Source organism: Hemitrygon akajei, chromosome 3 (genome assembly GCF_048418815.1).
Source record: "Hemitrygon akajei chromosome 3, sHemAka1.3, whole genome shotgun sequence".
In the NCBI taxonomy this organism is placed as follows: domain Eukaryota; kingdom Metazoa; phylum Chordata; class Chondrichthyes; order Myliobatiformes; family Dasyatidae; genus Hemitrygon; species Hemitrygon akajei.
The window spans coordinates 193,850,762-193,865,071 of NC_133126.1; the positions used below are offsets into that span (position 1 = coordinate 193,850,762).

At 42.1% G+C, this 14,310-nt stretch overlaps 1 pseudogene; it reads left to right on the forward strand.

The window, feature by feature from the left end:
• The first annotated feature begins 3,684 nt into the window (after positions 1 to 3,684).
• On the forward strand, positions 3,685 to 13,187 carry LOC140724516 (extracellular calcium-sensing receptor-like; annotated as a pseudogene).
• The last annotated feature ends 1,123 nt before the right edge of the window (positions 13,188 to 14,310 follow it).

The following is a 14,310-nucleotide window of genomic DNA, read 5'->3' on the forward strand; positions in this document are numbered from 1 at the left end:
CACATGCGTGGTCGCAGCGTCCAGAAAGTTGGCAGTTTTAGCGAAACTGCGTGAACAGATGAAGAGTCGATCATCTTTTGTCCAAACCCCGTTTGGACCGTCGGGGTCACCAAAGTAGTGATGTGCTACACACAGAGCTAGAAATAACGACATGCAGTCTGTAAGTTGCACTCCAGACTAGTTTATTCAAATTTCGCGGCACTGGCTCTTACGCATTCCGCTCCCGCCCTCTCCGGGCGGAAATTACGTCAGAGGTGTATTGCAAAAGTCTCTTCCCGCGCGCGGGCTTTCTCCCCTTGCTGTTGAAGAAGAAGAGCCAGCGCCATTTTGGGGCTGGCCTCTCTGCCGACGCGCGCGCCATTTTGTGAGCCGGTTCGCCTGCGTAGAAAGTGGGTCGCCACAATGCAGTTTTTGTTGTATATTTGTATTCAGAAGGCCTTTGACAAGGTGCCACACATGAGGATGCTTATCAAGTTAAGAGACCATGATATCACAGGGAATTTACTGGCATGGTTAAAGCATTGGCTGAATGGCAGTATGTTGGAATATAATTACTCTTCTCTGGTTAGCTGCCAGTGACTAGTGGTGTTCTGAATGGGGCGGTGTTTGGACCACTTCTTCGCATGCTATATACTGTACAATGGCTTTGACTTCTCTTGTCAGCATGGTTGTACTATTCCACCATTTGAGTATTTCTTAATTTTTGAAATACAGATGTGCTGCACCTTCATTTTTTTCCAGAAACGCACGCAGTCGCTGCTCTGCTGACATCCCTACCAGCAGCTCCTTCTAATTTACTCTGGCCAACTCCACTCTCATACTACTGTAATTTCTCTTATTCCACTGAAATACTGCTACACCAGACTTTACATTCTCTCTATCAAATTTCAAGTTGAGTTCAATCCTATTGTGATCACTGTTTCCTACGGGTTCTTTTACCTTAAACTCCCTAATCGCCTCTGGTCCATTACATAACACACAATCCGGTATAGTTGATCCGCAGGTAGGCTCAAGGACAAGCGACATTCAACAAGCTCACTCTCTTGAGGTCTATTACCAATCTGATTTTCCCAATCGACCTACATGTTAAAATCTCCCTGGCAATTCCTGGCTCGGACAATCATCTCCAATAATTTGTCAAGCATTGAAGTAGAAGTCATTGGTCTATAATTCATATCGATATCACTGCTGCCTTTCCTGAACAGAGGAAGAGCAGTTGCCATCCTCTAATCATTAGGTTCTTCTCCCATGGCTAAAGAAGACGCAAAGTTCATCGCTAAAATGCAGTAATCTGTTCCCCTGCTTCGGAAAGGAAACTTTTCCAATCCTTAAAATTGGTGTTTCCATACCATACCTTGGTGCAACCAGTTAAGATATTCTACACTGTGCATCTATAAAACTTCATCAGAGATTTCGATGACATGCCAAATCTACGCAAACATCTGAAAACGTGGAAGCGTTCTTTGTAGAGGCATTTTTGCCGATAAGTGCCAGTTCAGATTGTCTGATATGATAACGCCAAGTAATGTGACATTACTAACACTGTCTACGCCCGATTCCTGAATGAGGACAATCTCATGGACCGTCAAATTCTTCATCCTGCAGTTGAAAATCAGCTCTTTGTTTTTGCTGACATTGACTGAGAGCTTGCTGTTGAGACACCATCCAACCAGGTTTGTAATTTAGTCCTTATATGTCCATTCCTCACCACCTTCGTTCACAGTGGTGTCATCTTTAAATTTGAATATAGCATTGGAGATGACTTAGCCACACAGTCATAGGTAGAAAGAGGGCAGAACGTGGGACTAAGCACACGGCCTTGCAGTGCCCTTATGCTGATGGTGATTGGAGAGGGGATACTCTTGCTAAGCTTTACTGACTGGGGTCTGCAAGCGAGGAAATCGAGGATCCAATTGTAGATTGGGTTATCGAGGCCAAGATTTTCCACTGATTTTTTTTTTCTAGATTCACTGGATTCAAAATGTTCCCCTGCACTTCTGTCACCTGCACTTTAAATTTTCCTAACATGGTCATCAGGTGCGATTATGGTTTGTAAAAGTTGCTTCCATGTTCTGTCCATCAAAGCGAGCACGAAAGGCATTGAGCTCATTTTGGAACGAACTGTTGTTATTTATGTTGATTAAGTCAAAATATACAACACTACAGCTCAGAAACAGTCTAGTCCCATCGATCAACGTGAGCCTGGACCAAATCCCTCTATATCCCTCCTATTCATGCACCTATCCAAATTTATCTTCAATGCTGAAATTGATCCCTTATCTACCACATCAGCTGGCAATTCGTTCCTCACCCTCACAGTCGTCATCTATTCATCCTTTCCTATACCTCAATTCTTGAAGTCCTGGCAAAAGTATAATGCACTCTTTCAATCTTATTGATATCCTACATGTAGGTACGTGGCCAGTATACTCCAAATTAGGTTTAACCAAGTCTTATACAAATTGAACATATCATCCCAAACCATGTACGCATCACTTTGATTTATGGAGGCAAATATGGCAAAAGCTTTCTTCAGATGCTATCTAATTCTGACAGAACTTCCAAGGCAGTTTAGATCTGTATTTCCATATCCCTCTGTTCTATCGCACTCCTCAGTGTCCTACCAAATCATTCCTCCCAAAGTGCAACACCTTATATTTGTCTGTATTAAATAACATCTGCCGTTAGGAGTTAATGGCACTTGGGGCACAGCTGTCGAGCATCGTTCTGTGATTCACCTTGCACACGAGAGGGCTTTTGGCAGTTCATATCTGGACTTCTCGTGCATTCCTGGATCGCTAGCCTTGAACGCCACCCATCCAGCCCTCAGTGGATTGTGAATCTTTTGATTTATCCAAGGATTCTGGTTGTTAAAGACTCTGGATGATTTTATGGGGACACACACGCCCACGATTGTCTTTCAGTATCAATCTGACTGAAAAGCAGATATAAGACGTGACAGTTGAAATAACGACAGAGGCGTCGAGGTGATAGTTAGAAACGTGGATGGGCCGTGGATACTCGCTGTTCAGATTTCTCTTCTTCATGATTTCTGACAGTTCCTCTGGAAACGTTTATATGTTGTCCTTCATTTTTATATAAACCAGCAGGAAATACATAATTAGAGAGAATCGGTCTACAAAGTCTCAGATTGAATACTATATAGTTCATTTCAGTGCAACAGGGGTTACTTTTAGCAATGTCTGGCTTTGTGATTATTCCCCTTAACAAAATTCATAGCTTTTCAACATACAATGTTGTCATCCGCAAGACAGGAGAAAAATAATGCAAGACATGGAGTGATGATGATTAAAATAAATACCGTCCACTGGCTATAACTAATGGGTTCCATTTCCTTTTCTATAAAGATCAACATGGATATATTTATGTTTTAGTGTTCGAAAGCATCGTATAGCGTGACACAGTTTCTTTGTCCATGTCTTAAATTAGATTAAGGTGCCTATGTATTCCCTCCTGAACGCCATTTCTTTAATCAAGAGAAGCAACACTGCGCGCCCAAGCATGAGCTTCAGTATAAAAGTACGTGGTACATTGTAAGCAAAAGTCAGAACGAAAGCAAATATGCGCTGTGTGCTGTCTTGGGCATTATTGTTTCCTATTTTAGTGTCCACTGGCAGCCTGATATGTAAACGCAGAGAAACATTTGATTTATTTAGTTTATCGAAAGAAGGAGACATCGACATCGGCGGAATTTTTGGTCTGCACTCACGAACAGAGATAAAGTATTTTTCATTTGAAACCAGACCGAGAGCGGTGAAATGTGAAAGGTCAGTTTAATGAGGTTTCAATTAATTTCTTTTGATTAGTGATGTGTTTATCACATTTTCTGTGATATAAAAAAACAGTAGTTCGATTTTCTTTCTTTACATGTTCTGGTGAAGGGCTTTTGCCGGGAAGTTTTAAACCGGATTCACTTTACACAAATTCTCCTGATCTGCTGTATGTTTCTAGCATTTTCAAGGTTTGCGATTCAGGTTATCAGTTGGTGATTCAGGTCATCAATTGACGGACAACAGAGACATAACATTGCGGACGGCACAATCAAGTTCAAGGATTTCCAGCAGCTGCAGATTTTTTTCTTGTATCAAGTTCTCTTTTGTCTGTATGCCTGCTGCTCGCTATTTATAACAGTATAGTCCAGAATTGAGCATGTATCGTTTATCGTTCAGAGTCAATACCCTTTGATAACCAATTGATTCTCCCACAGATCTCATTAAGATGTGTAATACTGGCAATGATGGTCCTTAAAGAAAAGGACACATAAAGAGGTATCCAAAACAGATATGATAATGTGTTAATACTCATTCTACAAACAAGTCGTCTTTGAAACTGTGGGAATATTTTAGGAAATCACGTTATTACATTCCCGATTAGATACTTGCATTCTTAATTTAAAAAGAACAAAAACACTTTCTGAATAATACGCATAAATGCTGGAAGAACTCATCAGGTCAGACTACACCTATGGAGGGAAATAAACAGTCCAAGATTAGTGTCGAGACCTTGTGAAAATTACTTTTGATAGCAACGTAATGGATCGCATTACAAGACAATAAATTCACCCACTGACAGGCGAACATGATTTAATATCCATCGCCAATGCTAATAGTTCTGAAGTACTAACCCAGCAGTGAAATTTCATTTTATTTTGAGCAAGGAATTGCATTAAACGATCAGGTCGTCCCTGTTTTGAAGACAGGGTCCAAACAAAGGGTTTCAGCTCACCGTCACCACGACTGAACAGTTTTTGACTGGATTTTGCAGTTTCGGTGACTTAGAAACTGAACTCTGCGCTGAATCAATCGTGCTTATTGTCTTAAAACCAGACATTATTGATACAAATAGCAGAAAATATATTTAAAATAAATTTATTTCAAAATTTACCTTGAACGCACTTACTAAGTACGTGTTGAATGAGGTTAAACGGCGAAAAATAAGTGCTTGTTTAATATCTGCATCGTACAGCAGCTGTGTACACAACCAACTTAAGGGTTCGACCCCAAACGTGAAACGTCTGTTTCCCTCTGCAGATGTTGCTGACTCACTGAGTTCCCTAAGCATTTCATCGTTTGCTCCATACAAGTGCTTTTTTAGACATCGTATTGAAGCCATTCAAAGCGCCTTCGTGTCACGTAAGCAATGTTGGAAAATTAAACAATAACTGAAAATGCAGAAAACGGCTGAATTTTAAGTAACCCCTTCTGCTTCTTCTCTCGTGAAATGTCTTTGAACTACAGGGTTAAATCTTTCGCTTTCAACAGATACACCGAACAACAAGTTTTTTTCAAAAGTGTTGCTTCCTCTAATCTTGTTTTTGGTTATGATAGACTGCTTGAAGCGGAGTACAAATATAATTTCAGATTACTTGTATCACCTAGGAATTTGGAGAAACAAGAAATTAAAATTTTATTGATTGTAATGCATTTAATTGCCTAATCGTGCTGAAGATTTGCAATAGCTCAACTAAGTTAAAAATGCTTCGCTGATGACTTTTGCTTATACTCGATTAAGTGTCCAACAATAATCAGCCAACATTGGCGGATTCCAGTTGCACTGAGACAGTTTCTCCATGACCGCAAAGTCCTGGAGAAATCTTTTACCATTCTCGTCACTACCCGCACAAGGATTTGTAGGGAAGAAGTCTAAATGGGAATGCAGAAAGTGTATCTTTAGTAACATGTTGCACTTCATGGTTTGTATGCTTGAAGCATGTTGTCAACTATCTGCACGCTTGCTCTATCATTGCAAATTTTTTAACATCCTTAAATGCCTTCTAGACAATTTTCTCAGATCCCATGAGAAGTTCTTTAAACTGCTTTACATTGATGACCAGTTTGATTAGTGGACCAACAACAAAAAAAAAACCTTCCTCAATCTTGGCATCAGTTATCCTGACTTCCATTATGAATTAAATAAGAAATATAGGTGAATTTTTCAAAAATTGTGCATAGTAAAATCACATTTCAAGGTGATTTTCATGATCAGAAGCCCAAAATCCATAAAATGCACCGAAAAGTATTCAGGAAGCAAAATCTTTGTTGTGCAGTGTAATGAATGTGCTTTCAGGGTGCGTTTTCGAGTATTCTTTATCTTTTGCTTCCATTAATCACCTACGTTATACATCGGAAGAGTACGTTTTCTTCAAAAAGGACACTGCAGAGAAATAATCGGTTTTCATTAGTCCTAATCTTGGAGCAATCTAATAAAGCCCTAAGACCAAAAGACTAAGGAGCGGGAAACATCTGTTTATTCTTTTCCCTGCTTCGGGAAAACAGCCAACATAATCGAAGACCCTGCTTACCCAGGACATTCCCGCTTCTCCAATAAGTCCGTAGGTAAAAGGAAAACCTGAGAACATGAAATACCAGGCTTAAGGGCGGCTGCTGCACCGCTGTTATAAGACAATTGACCTATCATCTACTACGATAAAATGGAAAATTGACATCACAGTTCCCTCGTTATGGCCCTCCACCTTATTGCCTGTCTCGAAAGCAGTGCCACTACACAAGTGAAAATAATAAACAGATTTTCCAGTTCACTGATTTACCATATATTTTTGTCCTGCAGTTTTGAATTTCGTTCATTCCGCTTCGTTCAGGCGATGATATTTGCAATTGAAGAGATAAACCGAAGTCCAGTTCTGCTTCCAAATATTACACTGGGCTACAGAATTTATGATTCATGCAACCTGCCTCGCTTTTCAGTAAAAGCAGCTTTCGAATTGTTCAACGGACAGGCCGCAGTGTCCCCACAGCAGACCTGTACGCCACGTTCACCCGTCCCTGCCATCGTAGCGGAATCGGGATCCTCGCAGTCCCTGGCCGTTGCGGCGTCAATTGGTCCTTTCAAAGTCCCCATGGTAAGACAAGGTTTTTACTGCTATGGTCTCATTATTCTCTTTTCAAGCCGTCGCTGTTGATCTACAGGCGTAAAGCAACGGCTCTAGATACAACCCGTAGAGGAGCGTCTATTTAAAACAGAGGTGTGGAGAAATATCTTTAGCCAAAGGTGGTGAATTTGTGGAAATTGTTTCCACAGCTAGCTATGCAGGCCAGGTCGTTGGGTGTATTTAAGGCAGAAGTTGATCATTTCTTAATTGGATACGGCATAAAATGTGACAGGCAGAACGCCGAAGAATGGGGTTGAGGAGTGGAAAAATGGATCAGCCGTGAATGAATGGTGGAGCAGGCTTGATGGGCCAAAGGCCTATTACTGCTCCGATGCCTTATGGTCTTCAGGTCTTACGCTCTTATTTCATCATTGTGATTATTTTTCGCGATATTAATTGCAGGATATTTTCCGTGCATTCAAGATTTGAATAGCCAGTCTTTGTGTTATATTATATGACAATCACCTTGTTTACATACACTTCATCCCTCACCCCTCTGTCGACCAGTTTCATAGAATTGTGGATTTGCATACCCAGATCGAAGAGTGTAGTTGTCCAAGATTGAATGATGATACTTTTTTAAAGGAACAATTGTGCGAGCTTTTATCTAAATGGGAAGAAGGTTTAAACATGAGAGTTGTATCGGGACTTAGCTGTCATCTTGCAAGACTCCCTGAAGATTACTTTACACGTTGAGTCCGTGGTAAAGAAAGTACATACAATATTTGCATTTATTTCGAGGAGAATGGAATATAAAAACAAGGAGATAATGCTGAACCTTGATAAGACGCTAGTCAAGCCACGCTTGGAGTATTGTCAACAGTCTTGGGCTCCATATCTCAGAAATGATGTGTTGTCATTGTAGAGAGTCTAGAATAGGTTTATGAACCTTAGAACCATAGACCACTACGGCACAGTACAGGCCTTTAAGCCCTCCATGTTGTGCCGACCCATATAATCCTTTAAAAAAGTACTAAGCCCAAACTACCCCATAACCCTCCATTTTCCTTTCATCCATGTGCCTGTCCAAGAGTCTCTTAAATACCCCTAATGTTTTAGCCTCCACCACCATCGCTGGCAAGTCATTCCAGGCACTCACAACCCTCTGTTTAAAAAAACTTACCCCTGATGACACCCCTAAATTTCCCTCCCTTAATTTTGTACATATGCACTCTGGTGTTTGCTATTGGTGCCCTGGGAAACAGGTACTGACTATCCACCCTATCTATGCCTCTCATAATCTTGTAGACCTCTATCAAGTCCCCTCTCATTCTTCTGCGCTCCGAAGAGAAAAGTCCCAGCTCTGCTAATCTAACTTCATATGACTTGTTGTCCCAGATCTGATAATCTTGCTTCATATGACTTGTTCTCTAAAGCAGGCAACATCCTGGTAAATCTCCACTGCACCCTCTCCATAGCTTCCACATCCTTCCTATAATGAGGTGACCAGAATTGAACACAATACTCTAAGTGCGGTCTCACCAGAGATTTGTAGAGTTGCAACATAACCTCTCTACTGTTGAACTCAATCCCCCTGTTAATGAAGCCTAGCATCACAAAGGCCTTCTTAACTACTCTATCAACCTGCGCAGCGACCTTGTGGGATATATGGATTTGAACTCCAAGGTCCCTATGTTCATCCACACTCTTAAGTTACTGACCATTAATCCAGCACTCAGGCTTCTGGTTTGTCCTTCCAAAATGCATCACCTCACACTTGTCCGGATTGAACTCCATCTGCCATTTTTCTGCCCAACTCTGCAGCCTGTCTATATCCTCTTGTAACCTTCGACAACCTACAGCTCCATTCACATCACCTCCAATCTTCGTGACATCCGCAAACATACTTACCCATCCTTCCGCCTCTATATCCAGGTCATCTATAAAATCACAAATAGCAGGGGTCCCATCATATGACGATGAATGCATTAACGTATAAGGAGCGTTTGGCAGCTTTCGGCCTATAGTCACTAAAATTTTCGGGTGGTGGGAAACGGGGGAATCTCATTGAAACCCACCGAATATTGAAAGGACCAGATAGAGTAGATGTGGAGAAAATGCTTCCTATGGTGGCGGTATCCAATATTAGAGGGCACAGCCTCAAAACTGAGGGGCGACTTTTTAAAACAAAGGTAAGGAGGAATTTATTTTTAGCCAGAGAATAGTGACTGTAGCACATGGCGGAGGCCATCCGCCTGCATATTTTAAGCGGAAGTTGATCGTTTCATGATTGGTCAGGGCATCAAAAGATATGGCGAGAAGGCAGGGATTGAGATTGATCCGAGATAGCCATGATGTAATGGCGGAGCAGACTGGATGGGCTGAATGGCCTGGTTCTTTTCTTATGTCTTATGCTCTTATGGTCTAATGGTCATATTGGTTGAAAGAGAGGTGCTGGGCCGAAAGATCTGCTCCAAGCTGTACTATAATTCTATGGAAAACGCCAGTTGTAGGACTGTGAATGTACGGTAGATACCGGTCTTCACACAAATTTTATTCTCCGACATCGAAATAATGTCGTTTTTTTCTGTTTCCCTTGTGGTTTCTGACCAGGTTAGTTATTTCGCCACGTGTGCCTGTCTCAGCAACAGGCGAAAATTCCCTTCCTTCTTTCGAACGATCCCAAGCGATTACTTCCAGGCCAAAGCATTAGCCCAACTTGTCAAGCGATTTGGATGGACTTGAATTGGAACGGTGAGCAGCGACAACGATTACGGCAACTTTGGGATGCAGGCCTTCACTGAGACGGTTCAGCAGCTCGGAGTTTGCATTGCCTTCTCTGAGTCTTTTCACAGGAGGTATCCGAGAGAAAGGTTACTTCATGTTATCCGCGTTATTCGAACAGCATCTACGAGAGTCGTGGTGGCTTTTCTCACTCAAGCGGACATGGTCAGTTTATTTAACGAAATTGCTCGACAAAACATTTCTGGCATCCAGTGGGTGGGCAGTGAGGCGTGGATCGCAACTTCGCGTCTATCTGCAGAAGTGACCAAAAGATTTGTTGTTGGGGCCATCGGGGTCGCCATACGTAGTGTAGCTATCCCGGGATTCAAAGACTTCTTAATTGACCTTCATCCGTCTACCTATCCCGGCAATCTTTTAGTTGAAGAATTTTGGGAAAAGACCTTCGGCTGCAGCCTGAAAAGTACAGACAATAATACAGGTAGCACAACGCTTGAGGCACAGCGTCATCAATGCACAGGAACAGAGAGTCTAAAGACTGTGTCTAACACCTACACGGAAACATCTCAGCTGAGGGTGACCAATAAAGTTTACGAGGCCACTTATGCCATAGCCCACGCACTTCACAATATGTTTTCGTGTAAAAGTGGCGAAGGTCCATTTGTCAATCAGTCTTGCGCAAACATTTCAGATTTTCAGCCGTGGCAGGTATGTAGAATCCATCAAGTTACTGGAACACGGTCGAATTAAAATTATTTGCTCATGTTCACCGTTGGGTGTCCAATGTCATGTTTCATCGTCCGTTTCTTCTTCTGGTAGGTTTTGCATTACATGCAATCGCTAAATTTCACAACTAAGATCGGGGAAAGGGTAAATTTCGATGAAAACGGAGATTCGGTGGCTACTTACGATATTGTGAACTGGCAAGTGAATAGCGAGGGAAATGCCGCTGTTTTGATAGTTGGACATTATGACGGATCCGCTCCTTCAACTCAGCAGGTCATGATAAATGAAGCATCGATTTTTTGGACTGGTGATCGCAGAGAGGTAATGTTTCAAACTGTGGCTGTATTGTTCACAGCATTAATTTGAAGTTTAAGAAATAACCAACCGCTAACATGCTAACAGGATTGAGATTCTTGATGGAATTGAACATATGAATTGCACGAGGTCCCCGGTCAGGCCCGGCTGAGTTAAGTACGAGCTGCCACACCATTATTAAGATCATAAGCCCGCCAGACCTCACTCATTTACTCCTACGGAAGGCATGACGAGTTGCCGCCCCACCCTTCCAGCTCCTCCTCCTTTTCTTCCTCTCCCTCACCTCTCTCCCGATGTTTCTCTTGAACGCTGGCTTCTCACCGTACCCCACTTCCCCACTCCCTCGGCCTTTTTTCTCTCTCTTTACCACGCTCTCTATCTTTTTGTTTCCCTCCCTCCCTCTCTCTCTCCCTCTCTCTCTCGCTTTCTCTGTCTCCCTCTCTCTCTTTCTCTCTCTCTCATTCTCCCTCTATCCCTCACCACTTTTAGTAATTACTCTATATTGTCACATGTATGTGAGTTCATGCTACTGAGTGCGATAGTATGGACGTGCCGTAAGCACGGCAAGTGATCCTGTGTGCCTTTCGCCTGTAAGCGTTTCTGTCAAAACTGAATCTGTTTGTTACCCGAGTAAGGTATGTGAACAGACGCCTAACTTAGGCGCTTGACCCAGAAGTGCCATATATATATATATATATAGTGTGTGTGTGTGTGTGTGTGTGTGTGTGTGTGTGTGTGTGTGTGTGTGTGTGTGTGTGTGTGTGTGTGTGTGTGTGTGTGTGTGTGTGCACTATATACACATGTATTTACATATATACACATACGTATACATGTATATGTGTGCAGTGCAATTATCAGGGCGACATCTATTTCCTCGGAGGGATTACATGCGCTTACACCTTCCCCGAATGACTGGCGGAAATTACATGACAAATGTGCTGATGATTTATTTTCTTCATGCAAATTTGTTTGTATGATCAGCGAAGGTAGTAGCATTCAGAGCTTTGATTTATACTGCACAGAAACATTTACTGCGACACAAATCGCCCGTGCTAAGATACCTACCCATTTCTCCGCAAGTCCCACATCCTTATAAACTTTACTCATCCATGTACCTCTCTGAGAGACTAAATGTTGTTATCGCGTCTGCCTAAAACACTTCCTCTGGCAACTTTTTTCATATACCCACCACTATCTGCGTAAAGAAGATGCCTCTCAAATCCATTTAACTCTGTTCTATACCTCATCTTAAACTTTTTCAGGTATTGCCTCCTTCCGTCCGAGTGATATTTCCTCTGCGTGAAGGGGTACCTAGGGTCCTTTTCATATGTGTAACACTTCACCTTCATCGCAGTAGCGATTTCTTCTATCCGAGTAACATTTTTTTTTAAAGTAAGACATTAATACGTTATTGTTCTTTGCCACGAGGTGCCCCGCGCAGTTTGTTCTAACAGCTGCTCCCCTGGAACAAGAAAAGCAGCTCGCAAGGGACAGCCTATTTGTTGCTTTGATTGCATTCCGTGCGCCGAAGGATCGATCAGTAACACCACAGGTATTGATAAGAAATACCGTCATTGATCAAGTATTCACGGACTTCTCCATTCTGCTTACTGAATCAAATTTGCTATTATTCCTTCAAGATTCAATTGAGTGCATAAGGTGCCCCAGCGATTCCTGGTCCAACGATCGGCAAGACCAATGCATACAGAAGCAGCTTGACTTTCTCTCATTTTCCGAAGTGATGGGGATTGTTTTGACCACGCTGGCGCTGATCGGAAGTTGCATCACTGCCACGATAGGCATCATCTTCTTACTTCACAAAAATACTCCGATCGTGAAGGCCAACAATTCGGAGCTCAGCTTCCTTCTTCTCCTCACACTGAGCCTTTGCTTCCTCTGTTCAATCACATTCATTGGCGAGCCGTCGGCGTGGTCCTGTATGTTACGCCACACCATGTTTGGTGTTAGTTTTGTTCTTTGTGTCTCCTGTGTTTTGGGCAAGACTATTGTCGTGGTGATGGCATTTCAGGCGAAAGTACCCAGCAATAACGTGGCCAAGTGGTTTGGTCCCCTACAACAACGCCTGACTGTGTTTCTTCTTACACTGCTACAGTGTCTGATATGTACCGTCTGGCTCATCAAATCCCCACCCCTCCCTGTGAAAAACATGGCCTTTTCGAATGAGGTGATCCTTCTCGAATGTGACGTGGGGTCTGAAGTAGCATTTTACTGCGCCCTCGGTTACATTGGTTGCCTGTCATTGGTTTGCTTTGCCGTTGCCTTTTTGGCACGAAATTTGCCAGATAATTTCAACGAGGCGAAATACATTACATTTAGCATGATAATTTTCTGCGCTGTATGGATATCTTTCATTCCAGCTTATGTCAGTTCTCCCGGAAAATTCACTGTGGCCGTGGAAGTGTTTGCCATTTTGGCCTCAAGTTTCGGATTACTTTTTTGTATCTTTGCGCCTAAATGTTACATCATATTGTTAAAGCCGGAGAGAAATACAAAGAAACATTTGATGGGGAAAGAACCTTCGTAAAAGCCTTAAGTAGTATTGATATTTTACTGTCATTGGATTATTATTGTCATTATTGTCACATGTAACGAGCTACAGTGAAAAACCTGTCTTGCATCGTGTTTATATGGATCACATCATTACTCAGCACATTAAGGTAGACCAAGGTAAAGCAATAACTTTGCACTATTAAGTTTTAAAGCTACACAGAATGTGTGGTACAGATAAAAACTCTAGTGCAAGATCATAGCAACGTGGAAATGCGGGCTGTGGTGTTACTTTGTTGACAAAGAGTACTAATGTAAAGTCTTGTCCGATTTAGTTATTTTGTTCTCCGAAGTTACTGCCATCGATCATTGCACTTGGGGAATTTTGATGAGGTACTTCGAATGGACTCATGTCATCACCGTACAATAAATGTATATTTAAACGTTCTCAGTCTGAAAGCGTCCTCGACTTCTTTACTGACAAGTGGATCCATGATTCAAATATTGAGAACGTAATGCATTGTCTGAAAGGCGGTGGATTTATCGTGAGCAACCATTTCGGAAACATATTAACTTTATCATTGTACCAAACAAAAAGCGTTTTTAAAGATGTCAGGACCAAATACACCTTTCAAATACACTTTTTCTTTAATGAACGATATGTATATTATGTATCAATAGGGATATACATTAAAGCGCGTCCATTGCCATTTTACGCTCCATTCGCGACATTAAAGTAAGCTCACATACATACCAGTTTTCTCTAAATGCGCCATTTGATGTTATGTTCGGCTGGCTGAGGCGAAAATTGGTGTTTTCCACAGCAGCCGATTTCCCATCGGCTCCGACATGCCGTGCGTTATCTCGTCTCAGTCCTGAGCAAACAGCCCTGGGCATGCGGTTAAGCATGCCGTTCATCTTTTTTATCACTCTGTCTATTTGCATGGTCACTTACCGAGAGCTGTGAACTTGCAGGCCATGTTCTCTCTATACATCAATATGACAAATCGATTACCTGCCACAGTTCAAAATGTAATTTTTTCCGACTGCAATGTTTGTAAAATGGTTATTCCCCAGTGCGGCATACTATGAAGTGTGTGAACTGTGACATAAGAATTGTAACTCTGGGAAATTTCTCCAGCTTCCGGTAATGTTGCTGCAGCGCTTTC